This window comes from Symsagittifera roscoffensis, chromosome 6 (genome assembly GCF_963678635.1).
Source record: "Symsagittifera roscoffensis chromosome 6, txSymRosc1.1, whole genome shotgun sequence".
NCBI lineage: Eukaryota > Metazoa > Xenacoelomorpha > Acoela > Convolutidae > Symsagittifera > Symsagittifera roscoffensis.
The window spans coordinates 36594191-36608696 of record NC_087067.1 but is presented as its reverse complement, the minus strand read 5'-3'; positions in this window follow the sequence as shown (position 1 = coordinate 36608696).

Below are 14506 nucleotides of genomic sequence, written 5' to 3'. Positions count from 1 at the left end.
ACCATTCTATGCAATGTGCGATGCTTCAAATTTTGGCATCGGCACAGCATTATTACAATCACACAATGGTACAAACAAAATGAACCTTATATCAGCAAATTCTCGATTATTCACTCAAGCAGAGCTACGACTCTCAACTCTAATGAGAGAATGTACAGCCATAATCTATACACTTACAGAATATGAGTTTCTGATACTTGGATCAAAACATCCAACAGTTCTATTCACAGATCACAAACCAATCATTTTTCTATTTACACAAAAATCCAACCCAAACCACCGAGTTTACAGATTTCAATTAATTCTAATAAAATTTCCAAACTTACATATAGTTTGGACAGCAGGAAAAAATCTTGCATTACCAGACACACTAAGTCGAAATACACCACCTGAATTACTTACACGTAAAACTACAGTTGAAATACCCAAAAACATAAAATTTTACCTTGCAGAAAACGAAACATCACCCCGACTAGAATGCAAATATGCAGTAAAAACTGACGTTGAACAATCACAGATAAATAATCTGCAACACTTCCCACTTTATTTAGATTGCCAAAATAACCACTACGAAGTTGATCTACTTGGAACATCAACTTTCAAACCAATTCCATATTCACAATGGATAAAAAATAACACCCAACAAAAAAGCGTAAAACAACACTCGCATAAAAAAGACCTTTTTCCGTTAATTGAAAAAGAAAATCTAACTGATAAAATAAATTTATCAGGACCACAAACAAACGATTTAAAATACACAATAAATCAAGTTTTTGACCTCCACGACCCACTTGACACAATTCCTTTATCTAAATTAGAAATTGAAAACATTTTTCTCCCTCCAACAGAAAAAATTACAATTAATACCTTGAAACAATATCAAAATCTTGACCCAGTAATTAGACAACTAAAATCATGGCACAAATATAAAACTAAACCCGTAAAAGCAGATACCACAATTTTAGGAAATAAAACACTCCTCCGATAATTTCGAAAATTTAATAATACAACAATTAATGAAAACACAGACCTTCTAGAATACCAATTAAATGAATCAACAGTTCCCTGTCTCCCTTTAAGTATGATTCTCATAGCTTTTAATATTTCACATACACAAAACATTAAAGGACACTCTGGATCAGAGAAAACATATTCAAATTTCATACAAAACTTTTATTTCCCAAACGCACCAATTTGGATAAAAGTACTATGCAATGATTGTATAGTATGTCAGCTAAATAAACCTTATCCAAATCAAAAACAAATAGCACAAAAACAAGATTTTAAAGGACAAAGTTTATACTTTAACCACCGTATTTCATTTGATACAAAAGGACCAATTTCACCATCATCCGAAGGAAACTCCTACATTATGGTAATTGTTGACGCATTTATACATTATGTAGCAATTAACCCAGTACCACATTGTAACGCTTATTACGCTTACACAACACTTTATGAACACTGGATAGCCAAATTCGGACTACCAGAAATTTTAATTACAGACAACGGTACAGAATTCATAAATAATGAAATCATCACACTATGTCATTTATATAACATCAAATACAAACCACGTACATCTCACGCACCTTGGACAAACGGCTTAGTCGAAGGTATGAACCGTTCACTACAAGAATATCTTAGATGTATCATCAATGGAAATGATACAAGATACACCGAATGGTCAGCAGATATAAAACTATTTCCCTTAGCATATAATTCACAAATCACGACAACTCTAGGAATGTCACCATATGAAATGGTTTTTAATCAAAAGCCACGTAAACCAATTATGTTTACAGCAACTTCTCATAAAAATGCACAAGTCATTGTCAACCGAATAAAGACTCAATTTGTTATAACCTACCTTTACACACACATGATGAAGATCATTTTCATCACCCACAAATTCTTAAATTAGCCTCCGGTACACACACCGAATGGATTTTAATCAGAGATAAAAAACACAATGAAATTTACCAAAAAGTAACAAAAAAGTTGTTACAAAGTCAAAACATTAATGAACAAATAAATTCACGCTTTACACCAGCCTCCAATTTAAAAATTGGAACATTTGTTTTAATACCCAATTTTAACACTCAAAAAGGAATTTCTAAAAAATTACAACCCCTTCGTAAAGGACCATACCAAATAATTGCCAAACCCACTGATGTCACATATAAAATCACCGACTCAGACCAAAAAGAAATTGTTCAACATCGAAACAATCTATTACCTTATTACCCAAAAGAATACGCACTACGCGAGCTAACTCAATTATATTCTTTCACAAGTTTAAAAGTTATTCAAAATAACCCGCATACGGAAAATGAAACAAAAGACCAACATGACATTCATCCCGAAAACCAAAATAAAAAATTTACTACAATAAAAAACAATACAAAAAAACTAGATCAAAATGTTCCTCAAAAAGAAATAAAAAATACAGAAAAATGACAGAAAAAATTATACCCCAAGAACAAATCGACAAATCAGAACATAGAGAGTCATCACGACTTAGAAATCAACCACGCAAAAACTATAAAACATTCATCCCACAGTTAAAATATTAAAGAAAGTAGAATTTCAAAAACAGCTTTAATTTTACAATTAATAATCTTTGCACCTCTGAAATATTTTGAACCTTCATTTTTCAAAATAACATGCTGACAGACACGCAGCGATTCTAGTTCAAAATTAGCCAATAGGATTCATCCAATCCGTCACCTTCTATAACTCTAACACAAACCAACTAGACGAAAGATATTAAACTCCAGGGATATCTATAACTATAACTTTGCGACCTCCAGGTCAAAAATAAGCGAACCATTCCAACTTGACAACTAAAATAAATATCACCATAATATCATAACCCTCCCTTATCTAATAACCCAAAGATCAACAATATTTCCCCAACTCAGACCTCAAATACCCCCCAAACAAATATGTTAAGTTAGCCTAAAGTAAAAGAACGACCATTTTAATTAGCCTAAAGTATCAAAAACTCAAAAATACCCCAGATAACTTAACAAATAAAAATAAAGAAAAAGAAGACCTCCCGATCACCATAAAATTCGTCCCCAACAATTTTTCACAAAACTCAACCCACTTGTCAAAAAACCAATAAATAATTCGACCACACTTGAAAATTGCCTCAAACAACAAAAAATATTCTACCGAGAAGCCATTTCTTAAATGCTCTTCTCTCGACCAGTCAACATAATTCTTAATATTCTCATAAACTTTTTAACGATATTTAAACTTTTAATCATATTTCTTTTTGATACCTTTGAAGCTTTTGTAATAATCTTAATCATTTTTTGCAATACTTTTTAAATTTTCTATTCCATATTTGAACTATACCTCCATTTTTCAAAAGCTATTGAACATATCCACAGGTACGATTCACAAAACTTATATAAATGATACGAACCATTTTTAGTAGAACCGATATTTTTTTACTATTTGAATTTTTATAACATTTCTATCATCCCTCATCTTGACAATATGCAAATGTATAAAGAAAGCAATCATCACATTCGCCCTAGCAACAATCCTCCTAATTCTTTTTCTAGAAGAGTACTACAATAAACATAAATTTTTTCACTAAAAGAAATAGATCAAAAACCATCAAAAATTGCTAACCAACAATCACACAGTCAGTCCTCACCGACATCATCCCAAGATAACCCAACACCACCTACAACTACCCAAAACTCCCAAACATCTACACGAATTTCTTTTCAAGATAACCCATATTCCTTTGAAGAACGACACGCTCGCTTATCTGAACCACTAGAACCAGTTCAACGACAAGCACCTCTAAGTGAACCAACATATAACTTATACCCAACACTACCACAAGAACTAAGTAGAATACAAAATCTTGTGTCAAAGTCAAAATCAAAATACAGTTGAAATAAATAGACAAATTATACATCCTCGACGAAACAGAAATTTTCAAACCCCCCGAGTTCATTTTGATATACCCCAATCCCCATCACAAAGTACTCCAGAAAACCCCATTGGTATATTACCAGAAACCCCTACGCTTCTTTCACAACGTAGCACCTCACGCCTACCCTCAGATTACTTAGGTTCAACACCAACATCTGAACAAATACGTGAAAATCCCTTTAACCCCCCAAACCAAAAACCACGACTACCACATTGGACAACACAATCATTCACACAAGGTGAACCAAATTTAATCAATGATCCAACACATATTTCTACGGATACAACAACATCCACATCACTACCAGAAACATTATCACTACCATCAACACCATCAATAAGCCAGATTTCACCGACGCCTTGTACCTTAAATTTCCCAAATAACCTCGACGCTAGATATCGAGAACAATCATCAACAAATATTCCTTTAAGATTAGACTGGAATACATTCACAGCACCTCCACCATTATTTGGACAACACCCAGAAAGTAACCGACTCCACAACTGGGCACTAAATAGATTACAATATAGACAAGACATCCACGAAGACATTCGTGATCATAACATCCAAATACTCCAACAAAATAGTCTACAATTAAAATTTGAAATCACGGTTAAACTAAACAACATTGCTCAACATCCCTACCCATTAAACCCACCAAATATAACAGCTCAATCACTACCACCACCATTTATAACAACTGAAGTAATATACAAATACGACAGATATACCAAAAAGACAATTGGTTACATCACATTTTATAACCCATACTCAGGATTATCATACACATGTATACTCTAAAAATATTAATTTTTCTCCAACTCTTTTTTCTAGTAATCTCCAACCAGAACATAAATCCTTCCCCCCGCACAGGACCCCAAGATTTATTAGTAACACATTACGATTGTGAAGAAAATGAACAAAAAACACTACACAAATATGCAATAAATCAAGTATCACAATGCGAAACAGAAACTGCTATAGAAGCTATAGAAACTACAAATGTAATAGCGACACTTTATTCAAAAGCCCGAGCAACAACAGTTACGGGATATAAATTCACAGCAACATTTTCTGAAAAGAAAGTACATTGTTCACAAGTCTCAAATGGAAATAAAAACCGACTTGACCACGAATCATTTTACCAGAGTAATATCGAACGACTTTTACACCTCAATCCCGAAGATTGTAAAAACGAGTTAATCAGACTAAATATCACAAGAAATAAAAACACAGATAGAAAGTTAGTATATTTCCAAGTTTTTGCAGATTCTAGGATCAAGGACATATCAAGGACATATCAAACTAGATGAAAAATACCCATACAACGGCGCACACGGAAGATTAACTTATGACATACACGATAAACACTGGATACCGCACATTGGTATAAATAACCCATCGAACTGCAAAGCAGACACAAGAAATAAAGGATATCAAGAAATAATGTTTTTCGATTGGAAAATACAACTCGAAAAAATACAACTCACACGCGATTTATCTGACAACACAATGATCTATCAAGGAATTAGATTACCTTGTAAAAACGATCAAGGCTATTGTGACCCTACAACACGAACACAGGCAACAATTGTTTGGTTCCCCGAAGACACATGTACAACATTTCAAGTAGCAAAAATACACGCCCGAATGAAAAAATTTCACGAAAAATAATTTATACAATCAATTCCATATGAACAAGTAAATCCATCACGAAAACAAAGTTCTAATTTTAGAAACATACACAATATAGAAAATAAATTGACACGTTTTCAAATATATCAAGAAACAGAACTTGCATGTAAATACAGAAACCCACTTCACAAAACACAATACTCCGAAATATTAGTTGAATATGAAAAAGGATTCGACATGACCACTGGAAAAATAAAAATCGACCCATATGCCACAAGTCATCCTATAAACGAAGGAACATCATATATACCAGTTAATTTTCAAAAAAGTAAAGGTCAACCTGGTGGACATCTAGAGCCCCATGACACTAGAAGTACACGTTTACAAGAACTATCACTAATGAATAGTACTTATTTCGGTAATATCCACTATGATATTTACTTAGATATGAAATTAGACTACACAATTAGCCGAATTTTTCAAGAAATGTCACTCTCTGAATTAGAAACACTTCACCAACTATGCGAATTAGAAAGAACACAAACCTTACAATCACTAGCACTAGCAGTATTAAAAATACCCTACGCAGGATATTTACTATCAGGAAATAGATCAAATTTTTTAGACTACGAAGGAAACATTTTATGGTTTTATACCTGTACCAAAAAAGTATCACCACTATATGTTTTTGAAGATAAACGATGCTATAAAAGAATCCCTATCTTTTATAAAAATAAAGTACATTTCGTTGACACACTTTCAAGACGAACCTATTTCTGGGATACCCCAGTCCCATGTGGATCAGAAAATAGCCACAATGTAGTACAACTGAACCCTGATGAAGATAAATATTACCTTCTTACCCCATACCCCCCTACATTAATGCAATCACTCAAAAATTTTTCACCAGAAAGCATTAGAGCTATTGCTCGAAACCCAAATATTGACTTACAATCAATTGGAATATATTCAAAATCCGATATCCAACATCACATTAGAACACAACAATTCCAAGAATTATTTACACAAATGGACACTATACAAAGACAATCAATTGACCAAAATTTACGCAAACTTGCCGAAACTGCAGGATTTGCAGACATCTATACACAAGATTATAGCGGATATTTTAAAGACATTAAAGACTATATATATCTAAACGGTGAAAAATACCGACCACAAGATATCTCGCCTACAAATATTTTTAGCTTTGTTACACTAAAAAATGAAATTCTTGATTTTCTAGGATGGCCCTATTACATCTTAGAACAGTTGACTATTCTATGCGCAATGTTTAACTTTATAGGATTTCTTTTTTCACTTTTAAAAGGAATCTATAACACATGTGCTATACACACACAAGTCAATAGACAAGCAAGTGTAGCACGCATACTATTTGCAGGATTCTTTGGAGTTTTTTCATCATCAATAAACAAAATTCTTTTAGACGCACAAATAAAAGAATACAATACAAAAATAGCAACAAGACAACACATACGACGAAGAACATAACAATGAAGAAATAACGCCTACAGCACCACAGTTACCACCCCTACCACAAAACCATCCATTATCCCTAGTCCCAAGAAATTTTCGAAATTTAGCAATAACACATAACCCAAATTTCAGACCAACCATATCACAAAGTCCCATTCAACATATAATGACACATCATTCACAAGATGAAAATACATATGAACAAATTATAGAACAACCCCATACCACCGCTTTTCAGTCTCAAAATAATAATTTTTTAGCCCACGATGAGCCGACAACTTGGATCCCTACACCGCTCAAATTCCCACCCAACCAACCTCAACACTCCAATTACAATAATTCCACTTTTTGCTTTCCCGCCACCCAATTTCCCAACCAGTAATATAACATCAGGCATGAATTCAGACACTAATTCACATATTTCAGTTTTATATTCCATTTCACAACTCAATAACCCTAATATTGAAACCCCTGATGAATTTGCAGACTCTGAACCATCTCCATCCAATAATTTTCAAACCAACTTCGCAATTTTTTCAACACCCCCTTTTCAACCAATCCCACCAAATAACCCACTCCCATCCATTTCTACACCCTCTTACGCTTCCCAAGTCACCCCAACCTACTCTTCATTTCATTCAGACCGATCATCCAATTCTCCAGATACTCCCCAAATCTCCCAAGAACTAGACAATTTTATCACCCTACAACAACAACCCTTCCACCTTGACACCCCCACTATAAATCAGATTTCATCCACAATAGAATCATCAAACCCACCTACCCCTACACCTTCTTCAGCTTATACCGCATCATTAGCACCATCATCCACACCCACCGAATCATCAAATAGCACTAATAGAGCTTATCGCACTTTCAAAAGAAAATTCCCAAACCATCCATTTCCAACAAAACCAGGAACAGCCCGTGAATATATTAATCATCCAAATCACACTAACACGAAAGATTTTTTAGCAATCACCTTACCTTCATTTCCACAGTATACTTTAAACACCCCTCATGACACTAACGACACACGTAGTTTTGTAGATGAACATGTTTTAATGCCTACACTTCATTGGACATCATATTATCATTTTACTAATCCCCTTTGCTTACCATTATCTAATACTCATATCGATATAGAAAGAAATCAAGATATGCTATACCGACTCACCACGCCACTAACACATAGACAATTTACTTATATAGGATATAAAAAGTCACTAAAAACATACACTGCACCCCGAGCTAACGAATATACGCTAGAATATTACGATCATAACATCATCCGAGCTAACCAAGGCCAATTTTTAGATGATGATCGCTTCGCTAACCCACAAATCACAGAAAAATTCTTCATCAAAACACCATATGTATTTACACTCATTATATTTGATCGCAAATTCGACCACGTCATTTCTGAAGCACTAACCGACATGCAAGCTTACGAAAGTTTTAAAGAAAGATTTCAATTATTTTCACTAACCTTCAATTTCCTTGCACCACATGAACGCGATTTGCACTGCTCACACGATATTATGTTACGCACTAAGCAAACCCACACATATACATACTATCGTTTCATACAAAATCATTTTGATCTGCACACTCCATCAAGACAATCACACCACCATTTTCAGTTTATTAACTCTAAATACACTTCACCATTTTTTCTTAACTTCACATATTGCATCAAAGATACTAACCTTCACGGTATTCTTCGCAATTATGATCCCATAACCCAAATGTATATATTTTGTCCCATCACGAAGACCCTTAACGCAGAAGAATCTAGACCCTTCCTTATCCCACATGAATTTATCCAACCTATAGAAATCCCAATATTAGAATTCATCCACAACACTAAATACAATCACAAATTATATAATCTCATCCAAAACACATCTTATGAGTTTGCAGTTGGCACTGAAGAACTAAAAACTATTAAAGCACTTCAATTGCTTTGGCCACTGCTTCAAACTAAAAACATCATTTGCATACTAGCAAAAGTACTAACAAACTCCGACATAATACACGACATCTTCCCCCACGATTTTTTCCCCGACGACTAACAGGTAAGTATAATTTATACATATTCTTCACTAATAATTTCAAATTAAAACTAACCATTCTTCATCCATGTCTCATTTAGATTTTTAGTCTTCATCCCACAATCATCTGCAAAAAACACAAAAGAAAAATAAAAAATAGAAAACTTCTTCAAATTCTTCTAAACTCTATTAATATTTTGCACTAAATAAATAAAATAAAATTCATACCAATGAAGTAAATTAATTTATAAATTGTTTCCCCAAAAGCAGTAAATTTAGTAATGATGAAAATTTGTAACTTAAATTTTTCCCCAAAACTAGCAGTAAAATTGAAATTCTATGTAAATATTGATAAGACGAAAATGCAGTACTAACCTTTTGATATTTTCATTCACTCGCACAAGAATTCTATCCAAACTCGCACAGCTCGCCCACGAAGAATTGTTTAAACAATGAATTTCAGTTTCAAGTTTTCACACTCAACAACTCTAACACACGATAACAAGTTTCAAACTTTCCTTTAACCCGGTTGGAAAGGAATTATATGCTAAACAAAACTAACCAACGCAGCTTACTAAACACCACAACACATAGAATAGCAGCATGACTAAGAAAAGAAAACCAACGGTACCCAAACCGGATTAACCCAGTTTAAAACTGGATAAATTATTCTTTTGAAGACTATTATAAAGTCTAAGAAAGAAATAATAAAACACAAAAAAGTCGAAAGACAAACCCATACCAAAAACAATTTGATTTTTGAAAAAAGGACACAACCAACGAAACATTGGAAAAACCACCACAAACCCGATATAAAACGTTATCACATAACAGGACCTCTCATAGAAACCGCACGAAATCATACTCCCACTCCTGGCCTCACCAACCAGAGAGGACGTCCTGAGCATGCTCTATAGCCGGCCAAATACACCGCGCTACATCCACGCTTTGCGACCACACTTCTATTTTTAATAAGAGGTACTCAAGGGTGAGTAACTCTTCAAAATAACCGAACTAAAACAAAAAGCTTTTGTGAAAACAACTAACCAAAATCATAATTAAAACACTGAACTAATAAAAATTTTATAAAATGTAAATTATACCTTGCAGTATATAGATCAGCATACAACACCAAAGACGAACATCCAAAGACAAAATGACTCCACTACACTCGAAAAAGAATGGCCAACCACAATCAATATGCCGTCCACAATCACAACTCAAAGGATTTAGAGTACGAGTTGACTTCGCAGAAAAGGACTTCATTGAACTAGACCAATGACCACCTCGATGTTCAAGTATACGTACAGATCCGAGTAACCAGGCATCCCCTCCACGCACAATCTCCACGCCATTCCCAGGCAAGGTCGAACACAAAAGAAGTTCTCTACATGAAACAGAAAAACCTGTCATAGCCAACCATTCTGAAATCAGATTGAGTTTGTTGGGAAAACCCAGTCGTTGTCATAAGAAGACACAACGATTGATATCCATCATTCCAGCGTCCTGGAACTTCTCTAACAAGAGAAACCGGATAAAGAATATGATGTTCGCCAAATACCAACGTCCATCATCCATCTTTTGAATTGCAGAAAAACAATTCTAAAAAACTCCGTAAAACCCGGATGGGTGGAACCTGATCCAAACTACATTTTATGATTGGATAAATTAGATATTTTACCACTGTAAAGTATTTAATATTAACCAATCATGATCCATCTAACTAACAACCCACTTATTTGTAAGTGCTGAAATTACTTGTAATTTCAGCACCAGAGAGATTTGAATTTAACTTAGAAATTAGTTGCCTCTCCAAGAGAACTTCAGCAGCCGCAATAAACCAGTATACCCTAGATCTATTGAGCCTAGCAGAGACTAGTTAACAACCTGAGACTAGATAGTATAAGAGTAAGATTAGGATCGGTATTAGACTAAGAAGTTGCACGAATCTATCCGGCCGAAAATAAGATAGCGTGACGAGCAGACGGTGTACCCTATCCGAAATTACTCTATGAGTTAACCACATCGGTCCTAACTCACCTGATACGAATGTCTTGTCCAGTTTTAAGATTAGTTTTATTACAATGCATCAATTTGAAATGAATTATCACTTCCTTTGTATCGCTCCGTGTTTTTCCAGTGTATCGCTCACTACGCCAAAGAATTTAATGTTTCACTCGATTGCATGCTTCACTCGATTGTATTGCTTTATATCACTTATACTAAAGTACATCATGATACTGAAATGTTGTCTTGTCAAAGTTAGAACAATAAAAATGTCAGTAAACTACTAAGTGTTATAAATTTGATCATCTACATTTTATTGTTCTGATTTTTGTAACGAAAATAACGGAATATTCGTGCTCGGGTTTTCTCTTCTTCAGACAAACTTCGACTTTTTAATTAGTATTTTTTGACGGAATTTTTCTTTAAATCATTCAAAAGTATTGTTGTCCTGAGCTTAAGTTTGAAAAGATATTTCACCTGTGATCTTTTTCTCTTTTTCGTATCTATCACCTCTCTATCTACATTTTTTGGTATTCAGGGATTGTTGTCCAGAGACATACTACCAGTGCTACACCCCCAAAGGTGCTTTCGAATGTCTCCCAGGAGGGGCCAAGTGTGATGGACATTGCGACTGTGCCTACTGCAGCGACGAATCCGACTGCTGCTCCATTGTTTGTTCCAATAACTCCACTTACCGATGTGAATTCGTTAGGGCAGAGGTTTGCGTGAGTTTTTTCCACTCCTTTCTTCAACTTTTGTGTGTGTTTTTCCAATTTTGCCAAGATTAGTTAAACAGTTGAATGGGCTCCATGCTTAATTAATACGTCTTATGTAGTTCCAAATTGGTTGAACGAAGCTAATTGTTCCGACTTTCGAAGAAAACGTAATATTTATGCTCGGCGTGGTTTTTTATTCAGTCAATTGTCGCCGATCAAAATAATAGTTTTAAATTTTTTTGATAACTCATTGAAAATATCGACTTCCTAAGTTCAAAAGTAAACAAGACTGCTCGTATCAGGGCGAAACCCTGAATGTTCCGACTGCCTTTTAAGGTTTATGGAGCAGTAATGACATTAAAAAATTCAATGAAATAAAACAAAATTTAAAAAAAATTCTAAAATTTGAATTTTTTTTATGAAAATCATCCCCCCACACGCCATACAAAGTACAAAAGGATAGATTTCTCTCCTTGTAACAAACCAATTATGGCACACGAACTTCTTTTAACCAATTTGGAACGATTTCTAAGGCGGATTAACTCTCCGCTTACGCGTTAATAGCGCGAAATATATCGCGCGTTAATTGTCCCAAATTGGCCAAAATGACAATCTTTAAACCCCCGTAACTTCACCAAAAATGATCACAGGTAAAATATCTTTTCAAATTTGAGCTCAGGACAACAATACCTTTTGAATGATGTAAAAAAATTCCGTCAAAAATGGCTAGTTAAAAAGTCGAAATTTGTCTGAAGAAAAAAAAAACCCACCCCGAGCACAAATACTCCGTCACTTTCGTATCGAAAGTCGGAACAAAAAGATACTTTACTTTCAATTATTTTTTGAAAGTTTTGCGGGGTTCGAAATTTGCCAAATTGGCAATGTTCTGGACTAAATTATGCGCGCTTTGAAGAGTTTATTGACAATGATGAGAGCGTAACGCGAATTATTCATGCGTGGCAAATTATCCAGCACAAAAAAAATTGTTTCAATTTGAATTGAAGCTAGCTAATCAGATCGGTCGTATTTATTTCGTACGACTGCACATTTCGCACTTCGAATTTTTCCGAAATTTATAGGTTTTCAATATTTTCTTTTCCTTAAAACTCAGGAGGGACAGTCGGAACATTCATGGCTGTGCTCTGATATACGAGCAGTCTGGTTGATTTGGTACAATGATCAAAAATTATCACTTTGAATTTTATGTGGCATGTGAGGGGATAAATTTCATTAAAAAACTCAAAGATAAAAAAAAATCCAGATTGAATAAAGCTAGAAAAATTTTTTGCGTAAACTTTGAATGTTATTCACCTGTTATCCAGATTGAAGCAAAGCAATAAATGAAAAATTGGCTAAAACGTGCGTATTTCTGGTGTATCTATCTCCTATGATTTGTGAAGAGGTTCGTTATAATTCAATTTGAACTTCAATTGAATCTGAAAAACAAAACGTCCTAAGACTATTCAGTTGATAACAACTGTCGACTGTCATTAAGGTCAGATTATACTGGCTTGTTCTCAATTCACACTATTTACGCTGTGACCGCTAACGGTCAATGTCTGTCCCCATCTATGACTCTCAAGGTCAGTAAACATTACCTTTCTTATCCTGTCACGTAACATCCTCAACGGCTGAATAACTTTTGATTTTATAATTTATATTAATAATTTCCTGGGTATTTTTCCTCATCTGTTCGGTCTTTTGGTTCTCTCTTTCTTTCTAAAATTTTTTTTCGAAAACATTAACAGCAAAAGGTGCTTCAAGTATGCTTTCGGAATCAGCTTCAATCATGACTAACAAAGGATGCTAACTAATCCAAATGCGGAAGAACAATACAAAAAGTTTGCCGGTTTATCAATTAATTCAGTTTAAGAAAACCATTTCGAAGGCCTTGCATCTTTTTCTGGTCTACTTATTCAAGAAACCGTGTCAAAAACAGCCTAGTTTTAGCTTTTTTTGACTGATCGTTAAAAAAACTATTTTTAGACACCGCACAAAGGGTTCCGATAAAGCGTTTGACTTTTATCGACTATTCATATTAAATAATACTGTCTGAATGTCCGAGTTCTTGATAAGACTTTTTGGTACAATCAAAATAATTCCGGGATGCTTGGTTAGAACTAGGGGCTGGCACACCCTTTACTTTTGCGTTTATGTGCCAACAACTCAAAAGCTGGCACACCCTTTACTTTTGCGTTTATGTGCCAACAACTCAAAAAAGCTGAACAAATTAACCATGTTTTAAGTTTAAGTTTGAGAATGATTCTGAGATGATTGTTTTTTAGCTTTTTGGTTCAATTTTTTTAAAACTTCTGTACCAGCTGAAAATGTCTGAAAAGTTATGCCACTTTTAGTTAAAGAACGCTTAATTAATTGCGGGCCCTTGAAGTTTGTTGAAAGATTGCTCAGTTTTTGGTTCGAATAATTTTAACAATCCGACTTCTTGGCAAGGTGAATAACATTCAAAGTTTACGCAAAAAATTTTTCTAGCTTTATTCCTTGCTGTTTACTGAAGTCCACTCTGAAGTAAACTCTCATTACATTTTGATTAAAACGGCATTATTTATAAAATTAAGTTTACAATGTGGTGGTTTTGAATTGCTAAGGCAACGAAAGTAGGAGTGAAATTGTATGGT